This window comes from Belonocnema kinseyi, chromosome 3 (genome assembly GCF_010883055.1).
Source record: "Belonocnema kinseyi isolate 2016_QV_RU_SX_M_011 chromosome 3, B_treatae_v1, whole genome shotgun sequence".
NCBI classification, from domain to species: Eukaryota; Metazoa; Arthropoda; class Insecta; order Hymenoptera; family Cynipidae; genus Belonocnema; species Belonocnema kinseyi.
Window position 1 is genome coordinate 69,535,515 of NC_046659.1, and position 15,001 is coordinate 69,550,515.

Sequence of the window (15,001 nt, forward strand, 5' to 3'; positions counted from 1 at the left end):
ACAATTTAGTTTTCAATTTTAAATTAATTAATTTCAATTGCTTCGAATTAATAGTGTATCACTTCATAAGTAGGGCGAGTACTGAAGCTACGTTTTTCAGGTCGTCCTTGTCAATATTTAATTCCGCGTGAAGACTTGTTTCACCATACGAGTGATGTACGATATTTTATTCTAAAGCAGTATGTTAGAAGCCTATAACGCATTTAAGAATTGAGCGTTAGATAGCCCTTTTACGGAAATGGTGCAAGAACTTCCTATGAAGTAAATGTTTTTTGGTAATGACGATGATCGCTGTTTAAACATACTTCTGTTATTTGTTTTTTCCATTTGTAACATTTCTCGAAGGCCAGCTTCATATTTATTTTTTGATTTTTCGGGTAATAGATCTTGTGGTGGCTCTTTCACTTCTTAATTTATGTTCAGTGGTGGGATTTTGGTTTCTTTCTGCTTTTACGTGCAGGGAGATTTACAATAATTGTAGCATTTCGCAACTTAATTGCAGATAATTGATGATTTCATGGATTCTATTGTTTTAAATGAAAACATACGATTGCCTTGGCATTGAACTGTTTAGGTTGTGATTGGTTTCCCCATCCAATGTTCGCCGCTTGACCGCAACTTCGATATTTTCATCGGGCGCGGAAAGTTGTAACACTGTTTTATTTTATTAATGCTTTTGTTCATAAACATTTTTAAGCATCGTATGTATTTTAAAGTAAATATTATTCTTCCGTAACCTTAATAACTAACGATACTAATAAAAACAACCAATATTCAGTTTCAATATCAATCTAAAATTTTGACACAAAAACTGCCGTCTCAATAATATCGTTTTATTGATAAGGACTATGTACGAATAGTCGAAACGTTTAACTAACTAAACCAAATCTATAGGATCTCGCAGTTGGTTTTTCCTTTTTTTGAATAAACACATGACCAGTAATCAACATTTTAAAATATTTTAACAAACATCTTCACTTATTACTGACTCTGGTCAAAACCATAACATCTTTAAGAAACTTAATAACTAACCTCTACAATAATTTATAATGCTCGTGAGATGAGTGTTGTTTATATTCTGTATTAAATCCACTTGCAAATAAAATTGTGATTTGAAAATCGCGCCAATTCAAGCCAATAAAAATTCATAAAAGGTCAACTACACGGAGTAATAAGAAGGAGAGCGATCTCCGTACACATGTTTTGACTGCGATAACCGTACATTTACTGCCAGACTTAAACATTTAAAGCCATTTCTCACAATGAAGGGGGCATGCGCCCTGTGATTTACTATCTCCTTTCTTCCTGCGAGAAGTATGTGAGTGAGTGTCAGTGCTTGACAACCACAACAACGGCAGAAATTGAGGTTATATCAATTGTTTGCGAAGTCAAGTAAACTTAACCGTTGGAAAATTGAAAAATAAAAATCTAGCTAAAAATCTAGTATTTTTAATTTAATTTTCGTGAAATAAAAAAATGTGTTATCTAATAGTATACTGTCACATTATTCAATCTGCACATTTTATATCATTTAATAATTACAATTAAATCTTTATTACTTACCCATAGTTTCCAATATGGCACTCACTCGCACACTTAATTCTGGCGGGAGAAAAGGAGATAGAAAATCACAGTGCGCATGTCCCCTTCGTTGTGAGCATTGGCCTCAAACGTCTAATTCTAACAGTAAATGTACAGTTACCGCAGTCAAAACTCGAGACGGTTTGTGCAGTATTATCGGTCTCCTTATTATTACTCCGTAGTCAGCTAGCTCCGGTCAGGGATGTCAGAACGCGGATATCTTTGGTACAGCGGCACCAATCAGAACTGAAGTACTCCGTGTCTCAACTCTCTCTTGACGATCTCTAGTTATTGATGGAACTAGTAATCTGTCAGTGTGGCGGCTTTTGGAACTAATAATCTGTCAGTAGTTGACGCCGGTAAAGTGATTTCTAACGCTCACTTTTCACGGGAACACGACGTGCCTGAACGAAAAGTAAGTAAAATGTTCTTAAACAACTCAGATCTTTGGAGAATCTTCGAGCAGAACATTAACAGCGATATTCTGTACAAGAATGAAAATATTTCGTCGAGCTCCTTCAAAATAAAACTGGTTTAAAGGTTTTTTTATACCTTTCTTTCACTCATTTGGTACATTTGGTCAATGGACGTGTTTGTTTTGCTAAAAGCACTTTATTTAGATCGAATGTTTCCTTTTATCTGTTGTCGTTGTAGCTCGTTTTACGAGATTGTAATTTTTTTTCAAAAATTGCGTAAAACCATATCGGTTTTCACCCTTTAAAAAGCTATGTAGCTGTTTATAAATAAAATAGCGACACCGGGCAAGCGGAAAAATTTTCTATGAATCAAGTGCTTTGGCCCAAAAAAATTAATGGAGAAATTGACTGATTTGTAACTTTGAAAAAAACGGCTGGAAGTTGCTTATTAAATTTTTTAATTTCGAAAATTTTGGTCTCAAATTTTTTAATTTTGAGAGCTTCTGATTAAATTTTGTTCAATTTCATTTACTTTTAATTAAAAGTTATACCATTTTAAACGATTTCATTTAGAAATTATAAAAGGTCAAATGCTTTTCATTCTATTAGAAAGATTCTCACTTTCGAAATGTTACTCATTCTAAAATGTTTTGAAATTGAAAGTTTTAAATTACAATCGTTCAATATATTTTTAAACACTTTAAACGATTTCAACTTGAAATTATTAATTATTATTTCCAGCGTATTTAGAAAATGGTTTATTAGTAGATTTTTCAATTGTTTATATTGAATTTACTGCTTATATTATAATAATTTACTATGAAATAGATCAAAACATTCTTATTTTATTTCCAAGAGGCCATTCTTGAGCATGTTACGATTTAATAATATAATTAAAAAAGCTTGGATAATATAACTTTCATATCATTAAAATGTCGCGTGATGGTATTCTGGATAGCAAGGAAAATCTAAAAAAATTATAAAACTTAGTAAGACTTTGTAATCCACGTTACGCTTCCAATTAGTAATGCGATACATGCTTAAAAAAAGTCATTAACGTGAATATATTTTTATGTAATAAAACCAACCCAGAATTATCTATTCTGACTCATATAAAATTCAAATTCAGTTTATTATTATTCAAAATTTAAATAATTAAATTTGTGTTTTTGAATCTTAAAATTTTAATATTCAAGTTATTAAATTTTTATTGATTTGCAAACAGATTTTCATTATGTTATAATTGATCAAGTAATTCAAACTATGTGAATAGAAATCTAATTAATTTTAGATCTTTCAGTTTAGAAATCACACAAATAATTTTATAGATTTTAAAATAGTTTCATAAAACTAGTTTTGAAAAAAAAAAGTATTGAAAAAGCTCTACTTTCTTATGTTAATAAGAAATAGGATAAAAATGCCAATTTTTGAATTCTATTTCAGAAAGCATTTTTGTCTGACAAAAACGGAAAAGATAAGGCACTTTTTTAATTGTAATATTTTTCAATGTAACCAACTTTTTTCGGAAAAACTGTAAATGCCCAAGATTAATCTTATATTTTTTCTCAAAATCATTACCAATCGGCTCCGGAGGAAAAAGTTTCGGCTGAAACTATTATTATTATAATCGTTAAGGAACATTACATTTTTTCCGAACTGATTTACTTATAGATCTACAGAATGTTTCCCGCATAAAAATATTATAGATATTTAATTATTGGCATTATTATTATGTGAAAATTATTGGGAATTACCAGGGAAATTTTCGCGACTATTGAGGAAATTATTGGTGAACACATTGAGGTCAGTTATTATCCAAATAATTTTACTAATAAGTTTCCCAATTATAATACTTAGTGTAGCTTCTGTCATAATTTTTCATAAGCATTGATATTATATTAAATTAATGACTTATTCATTTTCAGTTTCCGGTAATCTATGGCAATCAGCGTAGTTCAAAATTAGTTTTTTATAGAGAGCAGCGATCCGCTAAATTTGATTTTAACAGGTAATACCGGACACTCGAAATTTCCCTTGTGAAATACATGGAAAAAAATATTTTTTTGGGATTGTTGGAATAACCTTTGTGGATTTGCGAACATGTAAAGATCTACGTATAGAGTTTTCAGCAAATTTTCCAATGAAGAATCATAACCTCTCCTAACGCAGTCTCACGATGTTTCGAAAGGTAGCCCTAAATTCAAAAATATCAATTCTGTCAAAAATATACATTTTTGAGCACTTTATTCTCGTTTTTTTGTTTTTGTCAAAAATTAATATTGCTGGTCAGGTGGAAATATTATAAACATATTAAAGTAAGTTTGAATTATTTGAACCTCAGATTTATTTTTCAACAAACACTTATATTTGTTTAAAAAATATTTTTTCAGGAAACTTGAGATTTTGCCGAGCAATTTTCTCTCCTTTCTGTTATAAATAATACAACTAGTGATCGTTGAAAACAGAATCTTTATTTTAGTTTTGCTATTTGTCAAATAATTTTTGTTTAAGGAATTTTTTGCAGAGAATTCAGCAATTATTATTGATTTGTGGTGATAACTTCTCACTTTCGAAGTCAATATGTTTGATTGTTTATATTTCTGAATTGTTTAAAGAACTAATAATCACCTGTTGAAAAATGGTATAATTCTAAGAAATAAAATTTATATTTTCAACAATAACTAGTCATAATATTTATAGTAGAAAACAGAAAATTTCCTAATTTCCTGGGGAAATAGTATTTCAAGGAATGTAACTTGTTAAAACGAAGAAGTGTTTGTAAAGTAATAAAGCTGACATATCTAAAACGTATAAAGTATATTGAAGGCAACCTTGATTATGATTCGATTATAAAAAAGGTAACTTTTTGAGAACAAATCAATATTTCAACAAATGGAACTTGTTTAAATAAATTGACGAATAATCATAAGTGATAAAAATAAGTGAGAAAGTTACGGTATCAAAAATATAACAAATATATGAAAAAGCAGCCTTGCTTTTGATTCTTCTTAGAAGAAAACCGACTTTTTGTGAAAAAAGTTATTTCAATAAATGAAATTTTTTTTTAACAAACAGGTTTCTGTTAAATAATTAAGCTAAGGCTTCAAAAACGTATAAAATATATGAAAAGGTAATCTTGGTTTTGTGTCTGTGGGAAAAGCCAACTTTTTGATAAAAACAGTTATTTAGACAAATAAAGTTGCTTAAATAAATTATAATTACCTTAATCATAATATTTTGTCCAATAGATTAATAATCTAACTATAAACTACAAATCCTTTAGCTTTTCCGTAACATTTTCAGAAACACACAGGATTTATTCAAAAACTTCAAAAAATAACTTTTTCCCATGTATTTAAATGGGAAATTCCAAATGTACCTGTTAAAAATTTGGAATCGGTTCGCTCTAGCACGAAAACAAATGTTCCCATCCATTTCGCAACAACCCTATTGACTATTGATAAAAATAGTTCACCCAGAACGAGATTCATTAAAATTAAAAAAAGCAGAGTTTAATGATCATAAAATTGTAAAAATAATCATACTTAAAAAGATCTTTTTTAATTAAAAAATTTTTAAATAATTTTACTTGCAAGGATATTTTACAACCATATAAAGTCAATTAGATATTGAAGCTTTAATACGATACCTGCATTAAATAATTTATGATATTAACTCTATAAACTCTCTATAAACAAAAACTAATTAGAATATTGAGTATGACTTAATATCCAGGCTTGAAGGCTCTCTTCTTAATTATTCTAAAACGCAACTCCCATCCAAATGAGACGATTAAAAGCTGCATGGCCGAAGACAGTAAATACGTAAATAGATGGGTGCAAAGCTAAGAGGGTGTATTCGTAAAATTGCCGGTATCCACCACAGAATTATAGAGAAGCTTCATTAAAATGAGCCTCAAAACAATACCTTTTCTCGGAAAAAATATGCCAAGAAACTAATTCCCATTGCAATCTTCTCCAGGGATATGTTTACCAGTTCCGTGACAAAAGACCATAGGGCAATATAAATAGTATATTTGTTGTGTTACAATACGGTATAGAATCTCTCCCTCTTTTGGCAGCCATATCCCCTCGGATGGTAGGATCAGTAATCGCAGCACTCCATCAAAATTAGAGCCTTAGGCTATACCTACATATATAGTATCTGTAGCAACGAATATCCACAGGACAACCCGGGAGCAGCTGTAATATTCTTCGATATCAAGTTTATGGAGTGCGTATCAAAACTCAAGTTTAGTTCCCACAAAGTCATCTTCACGCGATGGAAGTAAAACTTTATAGTTACTTTATACTTGTTTTGACAGCCGATCACATTTTGAGTATCCCCTTTTCCATTAGGGAACATTTTTATTATAGTTTCATCATCCGATTCAATTCCATAACTTTATACTCGCAATAACATTCATCATATTACCAATAACTTTCGTAGTAAGAAGTGTATCAGATCCTCATTTTCATTTATTTGGTGAAAGATGAATTTTAGAACTTTCACAGGTTTCCTAGACCTTAAAACTATGTCACCATCGCTGAAAATTGACATTGACCTCTTATAATTAAAATTTTTTTCATAGTTTCATTCATTATTCAAAATTAGTTTTGCGTGAGGAAACAAAGAGGTGGGCCATTTAAGGTGAAAAACTTCCCTCTACAAGGGATGAGAATATGTATTTTGTTTGCTTTTCATAATATATATTATTACAAAAATCATCTGCGATGTAAAAAAAAAACTGCCAAGTAAAAAGTTATTAGTGCAATTGACATTTTTTTAAAAAGTAGTTTTCAAAATAAAAGTTAGTTTTAGAAACTGTGTTTGTTTTACTGATACATTTTTATTTGGAGGAGTTGTTTATATCGTCGCTGTTGTTGGTGTGATTTCATTTCTTTTTTATTATAAATTTATATTAATTTAAATAATCATTTCAAAGCTATAAAAATATTAATAATCAATTAGCATACAATCGGCATTGATATTTATAATATAATTAAATACAAGAAGTGAAATATCTCTAAAAATAATTAATGAATCATAAGTGTATAAAAAATAGCACCGGAGCTTCATCTAGCCAGTTCGTCAAGAAATTTTGGGAGGAATTATTCGAAAATGGTAAGCTATATATTTTGGACATAAAAACTGAAATATCTCTAGAAATAATCATTGAATCAAAAATTTCTTAAAAATTGGCATCCGAGCTTCATCTAGTCAATTTATCGTAAAATGTTGAGACAAATTAGTCGAAAATAGTAGGCTATAGGTCAACTGAACTGATAAAAATTCGACTTTTTGACATAAAAATTAAAATATATCTAGAAATAATTAATGATTCTTAGGCGTAGGAGTTTTATTTTTGGCGTTTCTTTATTAATTTCAAAAGACCTAATGAAAATCGGTAAAGAATTAGCTGAGATATCCAATACATATACGATAACTATAGCGTTCTATCGAGAAAGGATATTCACGTTTTTCTTTACTTGACGGTGATTAACTAACTCGAATCTTAATTAATTTCACATTTTTTTGTTTTCAGTCGTTTTAAAAGCTTAGAAGAATTATCACAGCAAAAATTCACCCTTAATATTTAAGAAAAAATGCCTTACAAAGTGAACTAGATTTTCTAAATATCTGCTTTAAATTATTTAAAATATTTTTTAGACCCATTATGTGAAATTAAAGCGTATGAAACAGGACCACAACAATGAGGAGTATAATTTTCCAGATAGAATGCAAAACCGTCCCCTTATAAAGCTGAAGTAGATATATATTTCCTTTCTATTTGATTTTCTTCGTAATTAATTCCTCAAGTTTCTTCTTGAGTCACTTGAAAAGGCGTAGAAGAGTTGAGGGATCAGATGATGAAGACTCACCCTTAAAACTGAAGAAACACCCCTCTAAAATAAAAATATAAATTTCTTGAGATTTTCTTATGAATTTTTCTTTAAATTTAAGGCCTGTCATGATGTTACAAATCGATTCGAATTGAGAAATTATATTTTTCTGTCTTGCGCGCAATCGCGTGTGAATTGATTATAAAACATTATAAGAATAGAACATTTAATTGCATAACTTCGCGTCTGAAAATTCCACTGTCGAGGCTTGTACAGTTACCGGTAAATTACCATAAATTTCCATAATTTTCACAAATTTTATAAACTTTTATAAATTTCATAGATTCTAATAAATTCAATGAGTTACCATGAATTCAAGAATGTTTCCGTAAATTTCGATAAATGTTAGAAATAATGGTAATTTTTGTAAATTTGATAAACTTATGGTAATTTATGGAAATTAAAAAAAAGTATGGTAATTTACCAGGGACTTTTGATAATTTTGATAACAGTCCTGCTGAACGCTTAAATTGTGCTCGCAATTTTCAGTGCTCGCAATTTTCAGCTTCTTGGGGTTTGTTGGCCCCACATCTATCTAGCTGATCAGTCGTCCATCTTAGAAACGAAAGCCAAACATTCAGCAAGGATGTTGTGCTTACTATTATTATGTTTGTATTATTATTTTGATTACTACTTTTACTATTATATTTATATATTTTATATAACTATTTTTTCTTTTAAAAGATAGTTCTTTTCATTTTTACCGGATAGATTGTAATCAACTGTTCTATTAACAATTCTGCGCCTTTTCAAGTAATTTCAGAAGAAACTTGCGAAGTCAAGTTAAGAAAATCAGATATAGAAACAAATGTACCTTTTTCATATTTACAAGGGAAGCTTTTGTTTTTTAAATGCTTGATCGCTCCCTACATGATTTTTGTAATTATGTTTTATACGCTTAGTGAAGCAATTTTCGAGGACAGGGTTAATTTTGTTTTCTGTCACAAAACAAATACATATCCTTTTTTCTCATTTTCTTTGCTTGACAAATTTGTCCTGTCCTACTAACTTCTCCGGAATTCAATCAGTCAATGACTTGTTTTTCACTTATTAACCTGGATTCCATCAGTGCCTATTTGTTTTCTGAGGAAATTATACATATTAGATAGCTTTCAGTAGTAACGCCGGTTTTTCCCAGACACAGACGACTGTAAAAGAAAAATACATACTGGATTTTCTAATGAAGTAATTTACAATCGGAAGATAAATTAGAATTAATTAATTTTTGTTCTTAAATACGGATTCCATAAAATCTTTACTTTTTATTTGTTGTTTTAAATTAATAGAACATTGGGAGGGCTAATTACCCTTTCTTTGGAGAACACATCTCAGTTCATTTTCCACGAAAGTGATAGATTACATTTTTTGCAGATTTTATAGAAGATTTAATATAATTTTAGAATGTTGTATCTGCTTTACAGAATTTGTTTAAATTATAGCGAGTAAATTCCTCTAAATGTAATATGAATGTCACCCTTTTGTTTGATTTACTGCAATTCTTAAAAATTAGCAGATTATTTTCCTCATTGACAAAACAAGACTCAACGTGTGACACGCTGGGGCTTACATACATGGCAATCTGAATGCTACCCGAATTGCACAACAGCAGGGGAGAAGCCATTATACAGGGGTATTTTCATGTTTCGCTCCTTTAAAATTGCATTCGGATCGGCCATTCGGTCAAGTCCGTACATCTTCGGATCAAGTTTATCATCGTTTCCATGGTTGCGTTCGAAACTTCAAATGGATACAAGTATCAAAACAACGTAGGTTATGTTACATAGTAATTACAAATAATAAAAGTGTTTAATTAATAATTAAGTGAGACATGTGTACTGAGAAGTAAACGTCAATTATTTTCCGTGCCAATAACATTATGGAATGTCTGCTGAGTGACAAATACCATAAAATAGTAATAATATTCGGCGATCCCAATGGGCGAAGAGTCAATTGTGTTTAACGCTTATTTGCGGCAAAAAAGGTATGTTATGAATATATAGAATATGTATTAAGTAAAGTAAATAAAATATTACATGCGTAAACTTTAAATTGACATTACCTACATTTACTTACAGCGATTATGACAAACACGTGAATCCGACCATAACCTTGAAATAATAACAGATCGGCCCGGCTTGTTTATTATAGTTTCGATTGTTTATTATTTGCCAAAGAAATGTTTTGTGGTTTAGTATGTTTATTACTGACAGTGCCGGCAGTAATAATTTAAGCAATAATTATTCAATAATAATTTAACAAACATGAATTATTAATAATTTTAATAAGTGACACTTTATTCCTGAAATTAATAACTGATTTCAATTGTTTTTTTTACAGATCGATCATAGATTAAATACACATCAGGAAATGCAGATGGATTTTGTGCATTTCAGCTGGTTCATTTCAATGAACATAATTGAAAAACCATTATCTCTAGACCTTATCCCAAAACTGGGGATTGAGCAGCCTAAAATTAATTCAAATTCAATCTGATGGTATAGGTGTACCAAAAAGATATCTCGACATAATTTATCTTATCTGAATTTTTATTAATAAAATATTCAGGGATTTTTTTCTATTTAAAAAAATTTTTTCTCTGGACCTCATCATAAAATTTGGTTTGATCAACCAATAAAATAAATTAGAGACTCGTTGGTGATCGAATTGTATCAGAAATAAATCTAGACAAGATATTTTAGGCTAAAATTGTTATTCCATTTTTTAGAAATTCTTCTATTTTCGAAAAATTCTATCTCTGGATCTGATTTCCAAACTGGTATTCAATCAGCCTCAAAAATTAATTCTAATTCATTTTGATGGTATAGCTTTGTCAAAAAGATATCTTGAAGAAATTTAACTTATCTGAATTTTAATTAATAAATTATTCAGGAATTTTTTTGTATTTTAGAAAATGTTTTCTCTGGACCTCATCATAAAATTTGGTTTAGTCAACCAATAAAATAAATTAGAGACTCGTTAGTGATAGAATTATACCAGAAATAAATCTAGACAAGATATTCTACGCTAGAATTGTTATTTAAATTTTTTTATAAATTATTCTATTTTCGAAAAATTCTATCTCTGTATCTCATTTCTAAACTGGCATTCAATCAGCCTCGAAAATTATTTCTAATTGATTTTGATGGTATAGTTTTATCAAAAAGATATCTCAAAGAAATTTAATTTGCCTGAATTTAAATTAATGAAATATTTAGGGATTTTTTTGTATTTTAGAAAATGTTTTTTCAGGAACACATCCTAAAATTTGGTTTTTTCAACCAATAAAATAAGTTAGAGACTTGTTAGTGATAAAATTGTATCAGAAATAAATTTAGACAAGATATTTTATGCTAGAATTGTTCTTCCATTTTTTTATAACTTATTCTATTTAGAAAAATGCTATCTCTGGATCTGATTTCCAAACTAGCATTCATTCAGCTTCGAAAATTAATTCTAATTTATTTTGATGGTATAGTGTTATCAAAAAGATATTTCGAAGAAATTTAACTTGTCTAAATTTTAATTAATAAAATATTATGGATTTCTCTGTGTTTTCGAAAATGTTTTCTCAGGACCAAATCATAAAATTTGGTTTAGTCAACCAATAAAATAAATTAGATACTCGTTCGTGATAGAATTATATCAAAAATTAATCTAGACAAAATATTTAATTCCAGAATTGTTATTCCATTTTTTTTTCAGAAATTATTCTATTTTTGAAAAACGCTATCTCTGGATCTGATTTCCAAACTGGCATTCAATCAGCCTCGAAAATTAATTCTTATTGATTTTGATGGTATAGTTTTATCAAAAAGATATCTCGAAGAAATTTAATTTGCCTGAATTTAAATGAATGAAATATTTAGAGATTTTTTTTGTATTTTAGAAAATGTTTTTTCAGGAACTCATCCTAAAATTTGGTTTTTCGAACCAATAAAATAATTTAGAGACTTGTTAGTGATGGAATTGTATCAGAAATAAATTTAGACAAGATATTTTAGGCTATAATTGTTATTCCATTTTTTTAGAAATTATTCTATTTTCGAAATTGCTATCTCTGGATCTGATTTCCAAACTGGCATTCAATCAGCCTAAAATTAATTCTAATTTATTTTGATGGTATAGTTTTATCAAAAAGATATCTCGAAGAAATTTAATTCGCCTGAATTTAAATTAATGAAATAATTAGGGATTTTTTTGTATTTTAGAAAATGTTTTTCAGGAACTCATCCTAAAATTTGGTTTATTCAACCAATAAAATAAATTAGAGACTCGTTGGTGATAGAATTGTACCAGAAATAAATTTAGACAAGATATTTTCCGGCTAGAATTGTTATTCCAATTTTTTTATAACTTATTCTGTTTTCGAAAAATGCTATCTCTGGATCTGTTTTCCAAACTGACATTCAATCAGCCTCGAAAATTAATTCTAATTGATTTCGATGGTATAGTTTTATCAAAAAGATATCTCGAAGAAATGTAACTTGCCTGAATTTTAATTAATAAAATATTCAGGGATTTCTTTGTATTTTCGAAAATGTTTTCTCAGGACCTCATCCTAAAATTTAGTTTTGTCAACCAATAAAATAAATTAGAGACTCGTTAGTGTTAGAATTGTATCAGAAATAACTGTAGACAAGATATTCTACGCTAGAATTGTTATTAAAATTTGTTTATAACTTATTCTACTTTCGAAAAATGCTATCTCTGGATCTGATTTCTAAACTGACATTCAATCAGCCCCGAAAATTAATTCTAATTCATTTTAATGTCATAGGTTTACCGAAAAGATATCTCGAAGAACTTTAACTTGCCTGGATTTCAATTAATAAATTATTCAGGGATTTTTTTCTATTTAAAAAAATGTTTTCTCTGGACCTCATCATAAAATTTGGTTTAGTCAACCAACAAAATAAATTAGAGACTTGTTTGTGATGGAATTGTATCAGAAATATATCTAGACAAGATAATTTAGGCTTGAGTTTTTATTCCATTTTTTTAGAAATTATTCTATTTTCGAAATTCCTATCTCTGGATCTGATTTCCAAACGGGCATTCAATCAGCCTCGAAAATTAATTCTAATTCATTTTGATGGTATAGTTTTATCAAAAAGATATCTCGAAGAAATTTAATTTGCGTGAATTTAAATTAATAAAATATTTAGGGATTCTGAAATTAAATTTACGGAATTGGGGTCTTCATTTCCAACGGCATAATTTGAGCTTAAACGATAACTCAATGAAATACACTAAAATAACAGTTCGAGTAAATTTCAATTACACTATAAGATTTGTATTTTCTGACAAGATACCAATAATGTATGAATTTAATATTTAGAAATGATAAAATACATACTTATAGCAAAACTTATGAAAAAATTGGAATAAGAATTCTGGCACAAAATATCGCTTCTGCATTTATTTCTGCTACACTAACAAGTCTCTAATATATTTTATTGGTTGGTCAAACCAAATTTTAGGATGAGGTTCAGAGAAAGCATTTTCTGAAATACAAAAAAGAATCCCTAAATATTTTATTAATTTAAATTCAGGCAAGTTAAATTTCTTAGAGATATCTTTTTGATAAACCTATGCCATTAAAATGAATTATAATTAATTTTCGAGGCTGATTGAATGCCAGTTTGGAAATCAGATCCAGAGATAGCATTTTTCAATAATAGAATAATTTCTAAAAAAAATGGAATAACAATTCTGGAGTAAAATATTTTGTCTAGATTAATTTCTGATACAATTCTATCACCAACGAGTCTCTAATTTATTTTATTGGTTGATCAAACCAAATTTTAGGATGAGATCCAGAGAAAAATTTTCTAAAATACAAAAAAATCCCTAAATATTTCATCAATAAAAATTCAGAGAAGATAAATTACCTCGAGATATCTTTTTGGTACACCTATACCATCAAAATGAATTAGAATTAATTTTTGAGGCTGATTGAATACTATTTTGGAAATCAGATCCAGAGATAGAATTTTTCGAAAATAGAAGAATTTCTAAAAAATGGAATAACAATTTTAGCCTAAAATATCTTGTATAGATTTATTTCTGATATAATTCGATCAACAGCGAGTCTCTAATTTATTTTATTAGTTGATCAAACAAAATTTTAGGACCAGATCTAGAGAAAACATTTTGTAAAATACAAAAAAATCCCTAAATAGTTTATTAATTAAAATTCAGACAAGATAGATTACCTCGAGATATTTTTTTGATACACCTATACCATGAGATTGAATTTGAATTAATTTTAGGCTCCTCAATCCCCAGTCTTGGGTTAAGGTCTAGAGATAATGGTTTTTCAATGATGTTCATTGAAATGAACCAGCTGAAATGCACAAAATCCATCTGCATTTCCTGATGTGTCTTTCATCCATAATCGATCTGTGAAAAAAAAATAATGGAAATCAGTTATTAATTTCAGGAATAAGGTGTTACTTATTAACATTATTAATAATTCATGTTTGTTGAATTATTATTGAGTAATTATTACTTAAATTATTACTGCCGGCACTGTCAGTAATAAACATACAAAACCACAAAACATTTCTTTGACAAATAATAAACAATCGAAAGTATAATAAACAAGCCGGGCGGATCTGTCATTATTTCGAGGTTATGTTCGGATTTACGTGTTTGTCCTAATCGCTGTAAGTAAATGTAGGTAATATCAATTTAAAGTTTGCGCATGTAATATTTTATTCACTTTACTTAATACATATTCTGTATATTCATAACATACTTTTTTGCCGCAAATAAGCGTTAAACACAATTGACTCTTCGCCCATTGGGATCGCAGAATATTATTACTATTTTATAGTATTTGTCACTCAGCAGACATTCCATAATGTTATTGGCACGGAAAATAATCGACGTTTACTTCTCAGTACACATGTCTCATTTCATTATTAATTAAACACCTATGTTGTTTTAATACTTGTATCCATTTGAAGTTTCGAACGCAAACATGGAAACTATGATAAACTTGATCCGAAGATGCACGGACTTGACCGAATGGCCGATCCGAATGCAATTTTAAAGGCGCTAAATATGAAAATAGCCCTGTATAATGGCTTCTCCCCT

General features: G+C 28.9%; 1 protein-coding gene across 1 annotated transcript in view; it reads left to right on the plus strand.

Moving 5' to 3' along the window:
• The first annotated feature begins 1,941 nt into the window (after positions 1 to 1,941).
• LOC117169642 (phospholipase D3-like) overlaps positions 1,942 to 15,001 on the plus strand; it is a 76,615-nt gene continuing 63,555 nt past the window's right edge. Inside the window, exon 1 of the mRNA XM_033356120.1 lies at positions 1,942 to 1,996. The gene's annotated coding sequence lies outside the window, so the exon portion shown is untranslated. The remainder of the gene's footprint in view (positions 1,997 to 15,001) is intronic.